The sequence below is a fragment of the Aedes albopictus genome, chromosome 2 (genome assembly GCF_035046485.1).
Source record: "Aedes albopictus strain Foshan chromosome 2, AalbF5, whole genome shotgun sequence".
NCBI classification, from domain to species: domain Eukaryota; kingdom Metazoa; phylum Arthropoda; class Insecta; order Diptera; family Culicidae; genus Aedes; species Aedes albopictus.
In genome coordinates this window covers 33,170,871-33,185,099 of record NC_085137.1, presented here as the reverse complement: position 1 = coordinate 33,185,099, position 14,229 = coordinate 33,170,871, and the positions used below count along the sequence as shown (strand labels likewise).

At 38.2% G+C, this 14,229-nt stretch overlaps 1 protein-coding gene across 2 annotated transcripts in view; it reads left to right on the top strand.

Moving 5' to 3' along the window:
- Window positions 1-14,229, top strand: part of LOC109621731 (ras-interacting protein RIP3) — a 1,021,901-nt gene that overhangs the window by 583,313 nt on the left and 424,359 nt on the right. The window lies entirely within an intron of this gene.

The window sequence follows — 14,229 nt, the reverse complement described above, 5'->3', positions numbered from 1 at the left end:
TGGACGGTACAGGGCGCTTCATGTGCAAATGATTATGAAACCGCAAACGCTTCTCAATAATTTGAAACCCGTGAAACAGTTATCTCCGAATCACTCGTTCGTTGAATTAACGCAAAACTACTCATTATCTACAGCTTCGAACGTCCATTCAACTATGGAAGCCACCAGCGAATCAAAAGATAACCTAATTGCCGATCATATCGAGAGCTCGTATCTTTTGCGCTCGGTTATGACGCAAATCTTTTTACGCAAAGACGCCAAATGCTGGGCGAGTGAGTGTATCAACTTGTATGTTTTTTTTTTGGTTTATCATACGTCGTTGGACGACGACGCACAAAGTGGGAGATTGAGAGTGGCAAAAACGTGTGCACATTTGGATCGTTTTTCACATTTGGAGGTCCATGTAACCATTTGCAGATTTGAACTGCTTTGGAAGGCTCTGAATAAATACCAAAATGGTTATAGTTTTGATGGTTTAAGAACCGCCTTACTACTTTTTCCTATTCGCTTGAGCACTACATTTGAGAAGGTTTTGAGAACTGTCATGAAACCATTATGACCACCATGAATTTTAGTTTTATAAAGGTTCTACGGACGCTCTCGAACATATTTGACTTAAAAATGTTACTTGTGACCTTTTGAAAGTTTTTTTTTTTCAAATGATAAACCCTTTTCAATTGGAGTGAACCAATTAAAGCTTAGATTTCTTCAAATAATTCTCTTAAGGCGAAACTGGAAGCATTTTCTCATTTTTTCGGTTTTTTAATTTTTTATTAAATAACGAAGCAATATTTTCAAAATCGGGTTTCGTACACATGTAGAGTATGGATCAAGGTATCTCCTGATTTTTTTTGAGGAGGAAAATGCTTTCCATTATTGCAGAAACCATTTTTTGTGAAATTTTGTTCAAAAATGGTTTATGCAAAAACGAAAAACATCTTCCACTACAAAAAAAATCAGAAGATAACTAGATCTCTCTACATGTGCACGAAAACCGATTTCGAAAATATTGCTTCGTCATTTAATAAAAAATCAGAAACCAAAAAGTGAGGAAATGCTACCAGTTTCGCCTTAAGGAAAGGTTCTGTTCTTTATTTATTTATTATTCAGAAATGAAATTTGAATTATGTTCCCCTGAATGCCCTAAACAAATTCCTCATTTCATTTTTGAGATTCTTGCAACTTGGAATGCAATTCCAATGACACCTTTTCTAAGACCTCATCCTTGAATTTCTGCTGAATTTCGTTCACTGTTACTTTTCAGAACTTTTGAATCCTTTCAAAAATAACACAAACCAGTATTTCAAGAGCTTTTTTAAAAACGTGTCAAACTTATCTAATAATTTTTTAGTTTTTCTTTTTTCAACTCAATATCTGATTCATGAATATTTCTCAAAAATTGATTTAGATAGAATAGAAGAATAGATTTTTTTAAAATTGTGCAACATCGGCTTCTCTAAGAATGTGCTTAGAAATTTCATTGAAAGGTGTATAAGTAGCTTATTATGAAGCATTGTCTAGATTCTCTCAAATTATTTTGAAGGTTTTTTCCTTGGAACTTTATCCAGAAATTCTCAAAATTTTAGTTGATGATTTTTCAATAATGTCTTATAACCACTGTGGTTTTTTAAAGCTTATTATAATTTTCTTCCAGGAGATTCCCCTGGATCCTCTCATATAATATCTCCATAAACTAAGCATGCGGAGCTGTTTCGAGATTTATAAATTTATACTTCGTTATATTTTTTTTTCCAAAAATGTTTTTTGTGAGAGATTTTTAACATTTTTATCATCTGGAATTTTTGAAAATTTGCTTCAAGAACTCTACAAATGTTCCTTTGATATGTGTTCCAGTTATTATTGAATTTTCATACAATTGATATTCTTATTTCAGAAACTCTTTTAAGGGGTTATATATATATATTAATGTCGGACAGAAAAATTGAATTTATGTTTAGTCTTTTATCCTGAAGTATGGGTTCTTAAGAATGCTGTTTCAAATTTTCATAGAGATCCAAGCATTAGAAGCAAAGATATTGCGCCTCACGGCCTTACGGGCGCGTAGTGCATACTTGAAACGCAATTATCTCGGAATCATGTTTTTCCAAAATCGTTGATGCAGTGACTACGATTGCGAAACAATTTCCAACTGATTTCAATAATTTGTTTGAGTATTTGCTATTTATGTGTCGTGTCCTTGTAAATTTATAATGGAGTTATGATTTTTTTAAAATTTATTTTTTAGATGAGAAAAAGGATTCCAAGAAAAAAAATGTTTTCTATCGCCGAATAAAACCAAAAAAAACACCACAAGGTCCTCTTGTAACGTTTTTGTTTTGGGTTTGTGCTTTCAGATGAGCTGTTGGACTGTAATCATGGTCACGTCAAACTTACTTACTTACTTTCAGTCCTGGGCTGAGGGCCGAATTGAAAAAAATCCCTCCTGAGCGATTGCCAGCCATTGCCTTTATCTGTGGCCAAGTCAAATTTCTGTCGATTTGCTTGATTTCGCTGTTGAGGCTGCGCCGCCATGAGCCTCTGGGTCTGCCTCTGCTGCGATGTCCTGCTGGGTTCCAGTCTAACGCTTGTTTGCAGATTTCGTTTTCGCCCCTGCATAGAGTGTGGCCGACTCACATCCACTTTCACTCCCGAAATTCTGTCGCTATCAGCTTTTGATGACATCGACGATGGAGCTCCACGTTGGAGATCCAATTGTGAGGCCATCATGCACGAATTATATACCGCAGGCATCTATTGATAAAGACCTGAAGCCGTTGCGTGTTCTCCACTGATACACACCAGGTTTCACTGGCGTATAGCACCACAGATTTCACGTTCGAGTTAAAAATTCAGATTTTGGTGCGTCGACGGATCTAGTTGTTTTTCCATACATTTCTTAAACTCGCAAAAGCAGCCCTCGCCTTTTTTGATTCATGCACCTATGTCGATCCTGGTGCCGCCATCGGCCGCCATTTGGCTACCAAGATATTGGAAGCTTTCAACATTCTCCACTGATAGCCCAGCTATCGTAAAGCTGGAAGGGTTGGTCTTGTAGACGTTGATGGTAAGACCTGCCGATGAGGTCGAAAATTAAAAAAAAAAAAATGATTTACTTAATTCTGATAGGGGTTTTCTATGATACTCCTTTTGTTTTCAATTCTTCTCGCAAACTTTCCAAGATTTTCCTTCAAGACACTCCTTTGGATCCCTGCCAGATTTTAATTTTTAAAAGAATCAACGCATTTCATCTGAAGTTTGTCTTATTCTTCATTTGTTTATTCTCTTCGAAAGATGTTTCTCTGATTGTGATATTTATTTTGAACTTCATCTGAAAGTTTTTTTTTTATTTTCTATTGTGTCCCCTGAAAATCTAGGAACTCATCTATGAATGGCTTCTAAATTTTGTTTGATGATATTTTTGGGACTGCTGGATCATTTCAGATAGTTCCCAAGCTTCGCCAGTAATTGTCAAAAAAAAATCCTTCCATTTTTCGTCTGGATTTGTTTATATATTTATGTATTGGAATCACACGTTTTTAGAGAAATGGGTTAAGCTTAATAAATTCCTCAATAACTTATCCAAAATATCTCATCACAACGATTGTGCTGAAGTTTGTTCGAAATTTTTCGAAAACTAACTTAAGGCGAAACTGGAAGCATTTCCTGACTTTTTGGTTTTTGATTTTTTATTAAATAGCGAAGCAATATTTTCAAAATCGGTTTTCGGACACAATTAGAGGAACAATCAAGGTATCTTTTCATTTTTTTCTGGTGGATAATGTTTTTCAGTTTTAAGGAAACCTTTTTTGAATAAAATTTCAAAAAATATGGTTTTTGAAAAATTGGTAAAAGTTTTACACCTGAAACAAAATCCAGGAGATAGCTCGATCATTCCTTTAATTGTGTATTAACCGTTATGTGGCCGGCAAACTTTTTGCTTTTTTCTACACCGTGTATTTTAAATGGGTGCTGGGTACCCGGGTACCCTGCCGGCCACATAAGGGTTAAACCGATTTTGAAAATATTGCTTCGTTATTTAATGAAAAATCAAAACTAAAAAAAATAGAAAATGCGTCCAGTTTCGCCTAAAGTAGGGTAGGAGAATAAACATTTTTAAAATTGTGTAACATCGGCTTCTCCAGGAATTTGCCTTGAAATGCCTTTAAAAAGTGTATAAGTAGCTTATTTTGGAGCGTTGTTTAGATTTTCTCAAGATAATTGAAGGGAGTTGCCCTTGCAGAGCCATTTCCAGCAATTTTCAGGATTTCACTTGAAGGTTTTTCAAGAATTTCTTTTCACTTTTAAGTTTATCGTAATTTTCATCTAGAAGATTCCACTTGATTATCTCATAGAATTTCTCCATTAAACAAGCTTTGGAAGGTGGTTCATTTTTTTTAATTTTTTACTTCGATTTTTTTTAATGTCTAAGATTTTCCTTTTATTTGGAATTCTTCAAAACATGTTGCAAAAACTTCTCCAGATATGTGGCTAAATGTTCCTTCTACATATATTCCACTTGCTCATTATTGATTTTTTCCTTGTAGAGGATCTTTTGTTTTGGTAAACAAAATTTACTTGACACTTCTAGTACCACTACTGACGCTGTAAGGGCGTGGCAAACTAGATGCTAGTCACACGAACAGTCGTGACATTGGACTTCTGTGGCTAGTTATTGTAATGTTTGGTATAAATAATTTTTGTAATTTGTATGCTATTAATTTGTAATTAAATGTGAAATATGTTGTTTCCCTGGTCATAAATGAATAAATATTCGAAACTTCGGTTACTAACCTTACCGGTTATTGAGAGACACCTGAAGACACACATAGCACCAAAAAAGTCGCCTAATTCAGCAAGACGGTCCAAAGTCTACTAATTTCTTATGAAAATCAATATTTCAATATTCTATCATTTTTCGCCATCTAAAATCAATATATATTTTTTTCAATGATGATTCTTTTTTATTCGCGATTTGGTGACTTTTTTTTGAGCATCCCTACACTTTTATATTTTTCCTGGAAGCCTTTTTGGGATACATATATTTTAGGACCAAAACACTTTGAGATTTAATGGTTATTGTTAAAGATTTTTTTTTCTTGGAAAACTTTATATTCTGTGTAATTTTTGGGCAAATAATTCAAGAGTATATTCAACTCCCCCAAATTGTTTTACTATAATATAATGAATCAGGAAAAATTTTAAATATGTTAATGGTTACGGTCAATACAAAAGAAGCAATTGGATATTGAAGGTGTCAAAAAATTTAAATACGCTTTAAAATACCGCAAAAATTATTTGAGGATATACAAAACAGTCCGTAATATCAGTCAAAAATATAAAAATTTGATTGTCCCAGGAAAGAAAAAAATATAAAAATGCTCGAACTATACTACGTCTAAAGGCGGGATTGGCTATTAGAGAGTTAAACCGTTTTTCAGAAGTTCTTACAAAAATTTCCTCTGGATTAATTGGAATTTGTTCATATTGTCCAGCAGTTGGTCAAAATCTTCTTTCGAAAGCTGATCTACAGGGGATGGCCAAAATGTTTGGGATAGGCAACTTTTTTCTCTCACAAAAAAGTTCAACATGCTATAACTTTACATAGAGTGCATCAAAAAATCTCAAATTTTGACTGTTTGTCAACCTATTATATGTGCAACATTGGTACAAATTTGGGCTCGATTGAATAATCTTTCGCAAAGTTAGAACCGTTCGAGTAAAACACTATATTATAGTGGCCACCCCCTGTAGGTATGCTTCGTTAAATTTCTGTAAAAGTTAGCTCGGAAATTCTTCAGTGTATTTTTTTTTTAATGTCTTTGTTTTTTTTTGTTTTTGGTAAGATGTGATGGTGATATTGCCACTTCTTAAAGTATAGTCTGTGCACCAATTTTAGGTCTGTGTTAGCGATTGTAAGCATAAAACAATGATATTTAGCTTGAAATTTGTTAACTTCTGATATAGAAACCCTCGAATTATTCATTTTTTTTTAAATTCTTTAATTTAAATGATCTCTGCAAGCTTTGTTGGATAAATGTGTGACTCGTGTTGAAAAAATCATCATTTTGCAACTTGTTGCATAAATAACTATTGAAGTAATCTTCAAACGATTCAATGCGAGATTTCTTTATTCTTTTGACGATCAAATAGTTATTTTAATTTTTATTATTTTTTTTTACATTTTTATAACTAACGATGATTTTAACCCTAGGCTTTGTTTATTTTGAGACCCATGGGTTTACTTGCCCACCGAAGAAAGCCACAGTTTTTCGGGAGTGAGACTTGATCCCAGATCTATGGCGTGGAAGGCATGTGCTTTAACCATCGCTCCAGATTCATCACTCCAATGGTTGAAAAAAAAAATTTTAGAAAAAAAAATACAGCTGTTAACAATGCTTCAAGGAGGAGGAGAACGTGCCTCTAGAGCCGACCTACTGATGCTTCAAGTTACAAGACAAAAATTGGCACAGACCATCAACCATAAATATCCTAGAATTTCTTTGGAAATTCGGCCAGCTGTCTTTCTGGATCCAATAAAAAAAATGAAGGATGCCAGGAATGTTTGTTCCTTCCATTATTTTTGCTTTTTTTAATTTTTTTATTTTTTTTAAATCAGTTATTTTTGTGTATGGATTGCTAGCGTGCCACATGGGCATAACCCGCATAACAGATAGAAAAGAAATCAATTTGGTCTTCTTCTTCTTCTTCTTCTTCTTGGCGTAACGTCCTCACTGGGACAAAGCCTGCTTCTCAGCTTAGTGTTCTATGAGCACTTCCACAGTTATTAACTGAGAGCTTCCTCTGCCAATGACCATTTTGCATGTGTATATCGTGTGGCAGGCACGAAGATACTCTATGCCCAAGGAAGTCAAGGAAATTTCCTTCACCAATAGATCTTGGACCGACCGGGAATCGAACCCGTCACCCTCAGCATGGTCATGCTGAATACCCGTGCGTTTACCGCCTCGGCTATATGGGCCCTTGTCAATTTGGTCATATGCGCCAATTCCCGTTTCAGATGGAAAATAGCCAATAGATACAGTCCAACTTACCTTTTCCAGTGGCTAATCAGATGGAAGCAAAATAGATGTAGACTATCAATAATCAGCCCCAATAGAACTGGAAACAGAATAATTACGCTACATTTCACGTTCCAATTTCGCTCCGTAAGTGGAGTTGACAGTTTTTCTAGTTTTGCGTACGATGAAGGCAACCGTACCAAAGTAGCAGCTAGCCGAATTGTTCTTCATCAGTCACCGTTCAATATTCACTTCGCCAGATTCACTTATTGAGTCAACCCTTATTTCACACCCCACAAAAACTGCGTGGCACTTCAAAGTTAGATTTCACTGCTATAAAATGCAGCAAAATCTGCCCAATTAATCACAATAATCGCTTTTTCCGTCGGTAAAATGTTTGTTTACAATTATCTTCGGCTAGGGAAGATGAAAGCAAATGTACGAAATACGAAAATCGTATTTTACAACGTCAGAGAATTAGTTCTTCGTGGTGGTGTATTATGATTTGGTGGGAAAGAATATAAATTAAAACATGTTGATCGTTATTCTAACTAAAGCCACATCCATCTCAGTTTAAGACTTTTTGCTCAATCTTACTTTGAACATATAGGGTCTGCGACCATTTGGGCAGGAGCACCTATTTTGGGCACTTGCTGCTATAACTCAGTCAATTTCAAACCAATTGATTGATTGATTGAAATTTTTTTCATGACTTGATACTGTGCGTATCTTATCGTATTCCAAAACTCAAATCAATTGGCTGAAAACTGACTGAGCTACAGCAGCAAGTGCCCAATATAGTTACTCCTGCCCAAATGGTCCTAGACCCTAATTGCGAAGAATTTGATCGAATTTCCGAATAAACAGTTGCAGTCAAATAATAATTTTTGACCACTCATAATGTCACGTAGAGGGTGTGCCGGGAATTGAATTGAGGTTTTGCCCGAAATAGACTTTGATTAGACGGAAACAGAAATCGAGGGAGATTTATTCAATCTTATTATTCTAAGGAAATTGAAGCTCTTTCACAATATTTTGTTTATATGCTATGGAAGCTAGTTTATAAATGGCATAGTAATTGATACCAAATTGGCCATGAAGTGTTGGGCGACGTGCATGAACAAATTCGATCATTATTAATCCAGCGCTTAAATAGACGGGAATTAGATATTTTTGTTTGGTTTTGTGCTTTTATTCTGTTTAAGATTCCTCTTCCAAAAGAATATCGATTTGTATTTTCTTGTTGTTTGACTGCAGTTTTGCGGTTTACATTGAGTTCCAAACGAAACAAAATATGTATTTTTTTTTTCTATTTAATACAGCTTAGATATTTTCCCGCATTTCTTCTGCACTTTTTCGACATCTCCATGTAATTGGTTTGCATACAAGAATGACATAGTGCTTCAACTATGTCATTCCTGTTCGCTCACCAATTACATGGAAATGTCGAAAAAGTGCAGAAGAAATGAGAGAAAATACAAAATAAAAAATACAAATCGATTTTCTTTTGTTCTCACAAAGTTTTGCTTATACATCGTTGAAATTTTATCAATTTTAGGGCTGTATGAACGAGATCCCTTAAAACCATCCATTAGTGTAGTCGTCGCAGTGCTCGACTGCGTAACTTGATTGCAGAACCGAATTACTACTGCGGTGCCAAGGCAAGGAATACAATCAAATATCATCAGACAAAGACCAACCAACAGACCAACGGCAGTCGATTGGATGGTGATGATGATTAGCGGGTAATCTGCTGCTGCTGCTGCTGCTGCTGCTTCGTAACTCGGTGCGAGTTACTGGGTCGTTTTTTTGTTTCGTTCATTCACCTACGACGACGCAAGTCTTATATCAACGCCCGAGCTGATTTGGTTGTAATGGGTACCCTCGGCGGACCAAGACCAGAGCCCAACCTTGCAAGGTTATTAATTTTCGTGGGTAATGAGCAGTGCGATATGTGATTAGGTTCATGGTAGATACAAAGTGGTGCTTTTTTTCGAAGGTGGTTAGGATACGCTATCATTGGGTAACAATCAGGGAGACCTCGAGAGTGTTTGGTTCGAAAAGCAGGTCGCTTTGCTAACTCGTAACTCGCTGGGACATGTTGGTTGGTGAGTTTGGGGTCGCGTGGGTGGATTAATACGAATTGATTTGTACTTGAATTTGTCAAACTCTGAGAATCAAATTCTGCAAGGAATTATAAATATACTTCTCAAATGGATTTTCAAAGGGATCCAGTGTTCAACTAACTTGTTAAGACATAGTTTGGAACGAGCTCAGTTTTCAGCCCGAGGCTGGTTCATTTAGTTATACATCACGCTTGCGTACAGATTCTTAAAGTTTAGGTTCAATGTAATAGTGAGCTCATTTCTATTACTATATAAATAGAAACGAGCTCACCATTTCACAGAGCTTGTTATATCAATTTATCACTTAGTTTGTTATATCACCTAAATTCAAACAAATTGAGTATAAATCTAACATTGAATCAAATTTTCGATAATGCATATTAAATTATATTTGTTTTTTTTTTATATATATTTGTCATTGACATTTTCTGTTTCAGAGAGTTTCAAGATGCGCCAACCTGACAATTTTGGATTTTTATTTTTCATAGAATCAGTATTCAAAATTGTACTCATTAGATGTCTTTTCGTGGTTTTAGATGATTTTCAAATTTTCTACCGAAGAAGTTACTGTTTTACATATATTACACCCAAATATGTCACTTTTCAATCTTCGCTTTCCATGCACTATTTACCAAGGTCCCTAACAAAACGCAGTCACCAACCTTGGTGCATTTTTTTTTCATAAACCCGAAGCTATCGACTGTAGTTATCGGGCTCAAATCTACCAGCGAACCGTGATTTATTGCAAACAGTAACGGAGCAGCAGCAGCAGCAGCGTCGTCGCCCCAAGGTTTGCACAACATTTCCCAACCATCAGACAAATGATCGCAATCAACGGGCAGTAATATATTTCTTTACCTCTCTGCCACTCTCCTCCAAACAAATTGCACTACATATAGCACCTCACTCTCGAGCTGTAAATAATTATCCGCGTGCACACATAATTATTATCACACATGCACAGCCTCCGCGTCGCCGCCACCACTGCCATCTGGTGTCCCTGTCATTAAGTCAACCGAGCCGACCACCGCACGCCGCCACGATCTGCCCTTCTGAATCTCCGAAACAGGTAGTAGTAGATAGGGGTAATGTGTGTCCTCCATCCATCCGTCGCACTACTTCTGTGTCTCACGACGATAATCTCGGCGCCCACCAAAAACCGGTACCGATTAATTATAGCCAACCGTAAGGTCCCTCCGCCGATCCGAACTGGATCAATTATGATAAATATTTCACGCGGAACCGGGGAGGAAACGTAAACTTGGAGGAAAATTACACATCCGCCCTGGTCTAAATTGAATTTTATCGATTCTCCCGATCGTACTTTAATGGCGCGTGAAGCTCCTCCCGAAAATTTCAGTTCTTGCACCTTAGCTCGGGGCGATTCTGGCTGTCAAATCATAATCAGCTGAAGTGAGTGAAGGGAACACTGACTGATGCACACTGTAATTATTATCAATTGTCGGCCGTCACCAGCCAGCAGCAGCAGTAGTTCTCGACCAGGCTGACAACATCTTCATACCACCAATCATATCATCATCTTCATCATCATTATATGCAGGCCTTCTTGCACCAGACATGAGCGGTACTGTTGTTGTAGTTCTACTGAATGGCCCTGAATCCCCCTTGTTTCATTTTGTCGCACTTTTTCGGTTTGCTGATATGACCGAGAATGGTCGAGCGCGGCTAGCAACTAGACGACCAATGTTCGATTCCCGATTGTAATTTCTTTTTTTTAAAGTCTTGATTAAGTCTAAATGTCGCCGACAGTTTCTTATCCATTTTTGAAAAATGGAAAACTTTTTTCGTGACATCAAAAATTACAGAACATCACACTTTGCACGAGAAAGTAGTAGTTTAAACCAATTCGAGTACAGCTTTTCCACTGCTAGGTGAATCGCTCAATCGCGATTCTCCTGCGCCAACAAATTACGCAATTACCCGGCCGCACCGGCCAACAATTGCGTGTTTTTCCTCATTTCTCTCACCTTCTTCTTGATCTTCACCACATGCACTGTTGTGGTTCTCATCTTCAACCCCCATTCTTCCGACCCCACCTGGATTCTACGTCCCAATCGTGTCGGAAAGCACGTGTTATGCTGTGGCGGGACCTACTACCGGGAGGAAAACTTGATTGAAATCATCCATGACACGAGGGAAGGGGCGGGTTGGGCTGGCGGTCCGGGACTGGTGTGAAGATTCGTTTCATTTTCTCTTCTAAGTTCATTAAAATGATTGCTATTATTCAATTTGTACAACTAACAGCGCTGCGCTGGAACAGTTTTGCGCGCTCGATCTTTTCCGCATCGCGCTTCGCGTCGGATTGTTGTTGTGGCTGCGCTTCGAGGTGCGAGAAGCGCCAGCCAGCCCCCAGTCTAATTCGTTCTGTTTTCATTCATGTTCTACAAGTTAATGGAGAGAAGGGGACAGGTGTTCGCTCTAGTTCAACGTCGGATGAGATGGTTGTATTCTTGAGTTATGCTGAACTTACTGAAAGCGTGAAACTGTAGAAAACATTGGGCAAAATTATGGACAATTATAAACATCTTGAGTTTGAAGATGAATATGTATATTCACATGTTCATAGCCACCGCTAGAACAGAAACGGGTTGAAAAATCCGTTTCCCTTCCTTCCAACTTTCACAGCACAGTGTTAATCTATCAGATAACGCCTACAGGTTATGCAACCAAGCGAACTGTGCTGCATTATCTTCAGAGCAATTAACACACAAATCTTTCACTTTACGCCAGGCATCCACGCACCAATGTGTGAACTCTCTGTCAAACAAATCCCACCAACATTCCGACATCCGCATGAATTTGCGCAGACGCAGAGGTATATTCGGTCTGATGTGGACACAAACGATTGCAATCATCACTTCCTTTCCCTTCCCAATATTGACCTGCGACATAACGTGGCAGGCGCCATTGTGGCCTTAAAAATAGCAGATTACTAACACTTATACACTGGAGATGCTTGCTTATCCCCGGCAAATATCTCCTTGATTCCTTGTGTAAGTGTAACTGGTCTGTCGATACTGGAGTAGCATCCACGGGCGGTCAATCAAGCTCAAGCTCAGGCCAGGGATGGGAACACTCACTTGCAAAAAGTTACACTCACTTGCTATTTTCTCAGCCTAGAAGCGTGCAATCAAAAAACGATGTATGGATGAATGTTTCTTTGTGGTTTTATCTAAAAGTTTGCCGAATAGAATAATGGTCGAACACGCATACCAAAGTCGTAACAGAGCTGTGAAAGCGTCTCTCACCGAGGTGAGTGTAATTTACATTCACTTGGTGGAGAGTTGCCTTCGCAGCTCTGTCACGACTTCGGTATGAGTGTGCGACCCCTACTCTATTCGGCAAACTTTTAGATAAAACCACAAGGCAAAAGTCGTCCATACATGAGCAAGTAAGTGTAACTCTTTGCAAGTGAGTGTTCCCTTCCTTGGCTTGGGCCCAATCTACTTCATTTATTCAGGGATTTTCTTTGGCATTTATTCGAAAACTCATCAAGAAATTCTCAAGAGATTTTTCTGGAAGTTCTTCCAGTGGTTTCTCCAATTGTTGCTTCAGGACTTCTTGTTCAGCAACTCCTCCAAAAAATCGCCAAGAACGCCATTCTCAGAGTTTCCAAAGGCATCTCTCTCCAGATGTTTTTTTTTTTTTATTGAATTTTTTTAACACCTATGTGCCTGTGCCTCATTTTGCACCCTATTTCAAAACTTTAAAAATCTGATTCTCAGCCGTTTCACAACGAAAATTTGTGAAATGTTGACAGTTGATCACAAAATCCCTCTAGTTTATGGAACCGGTATCATGGTTCCGATTTTTTCCGTTGTTCCGGATTTATGGCCGTGGGTACTGGGGTAACCTCCTTATCAGATAGAGGTGAAACCTCTAATTCGCCATCGAAAACTAGCTTGCGGCATTCCCAACTTCATGATTTTGCAAAACAAGAGTATTGGAGGATATTTCTAGAGATGCTGAATACACTGGCCACTTCTCCGGATGTTCCGGAAACCTGGTGCCCTCAGGGAAGTGGCCACTTTCTGACCGGTTCTGAAACCTAGCTTGCGACATATTAAACTTTATGATTTTGCAAAACAATACTATTGGTACATGTTTTGAGAGATTTCGGATACACTGGCCATATCTCCGGATGTTCCGGAAACCTGGTGTCCCCAGGGAAGTGGCCACTTTCTGACCGGTTCTGAAACCTAGCTTGCGACATATCAAACTTTATGATTTTGCAAAACAAGACTATTGGTACATGTTTTGAGAGATTTCGGATACACTGGCCATATCTCCGGATGTTCCGGAAACCTGGTGTCCCCAGGGAAGTGGCCACTTTCTGACCGGTTCTGAAACCTAGCTTGCGACATATTAAACTTCATGATTTTTCAAAACAAGACTATTGGTACATGATTTGAGAGATTTCGGATACACTGGCCACATCTCCGGATGTTCCGGAAACCTGGTGTCCCCAGGGAAGTGGGAACTTTCTGACCGGTTCTGAAACCAAGCTTGCAACATATCAAACTTTATGATTTTGCGAAACAAGAGTATTGGACCATGTTTCTAGAGATTTCACATACACTGGCCACGTCTCCGGATGTTCCGGAATCCTGGTGCCCCCAGGGAAGTAGCCACTTTCTGACCGGTTCTGAAACCTAGTTTGCGACATATCAAACTTCATGATTTTGCAAAACAAGACTATTGGTACATGATTTGAGAGATTTCGGATACACTGGCCACATCTCCGGATGTTCCGGAAACCTGGTGTCCCCAGGGAAGTGGCCACTTTCTGACCGGTTCTGAAACCAAACTTGCAACATATCAAACTTTATGATTTTGCGAAACAAGAGTATTGGACCATGTTTCTAGAGATTTCACATACACTGGCCACGTCTCCGGATGTTCCGGAAACCTGGTGTCCCCAGGGAAGTGGCCACTTTCTGACCGGTTCTGAACCTTAGCTTGCGACATATCAAACTTCATGATTTTGCAAAACAAGACTATCGGTACATGTTTTGAGAGATTTCGGATACACTGGCCACATATCCGGATGCTCCGGAAACCTG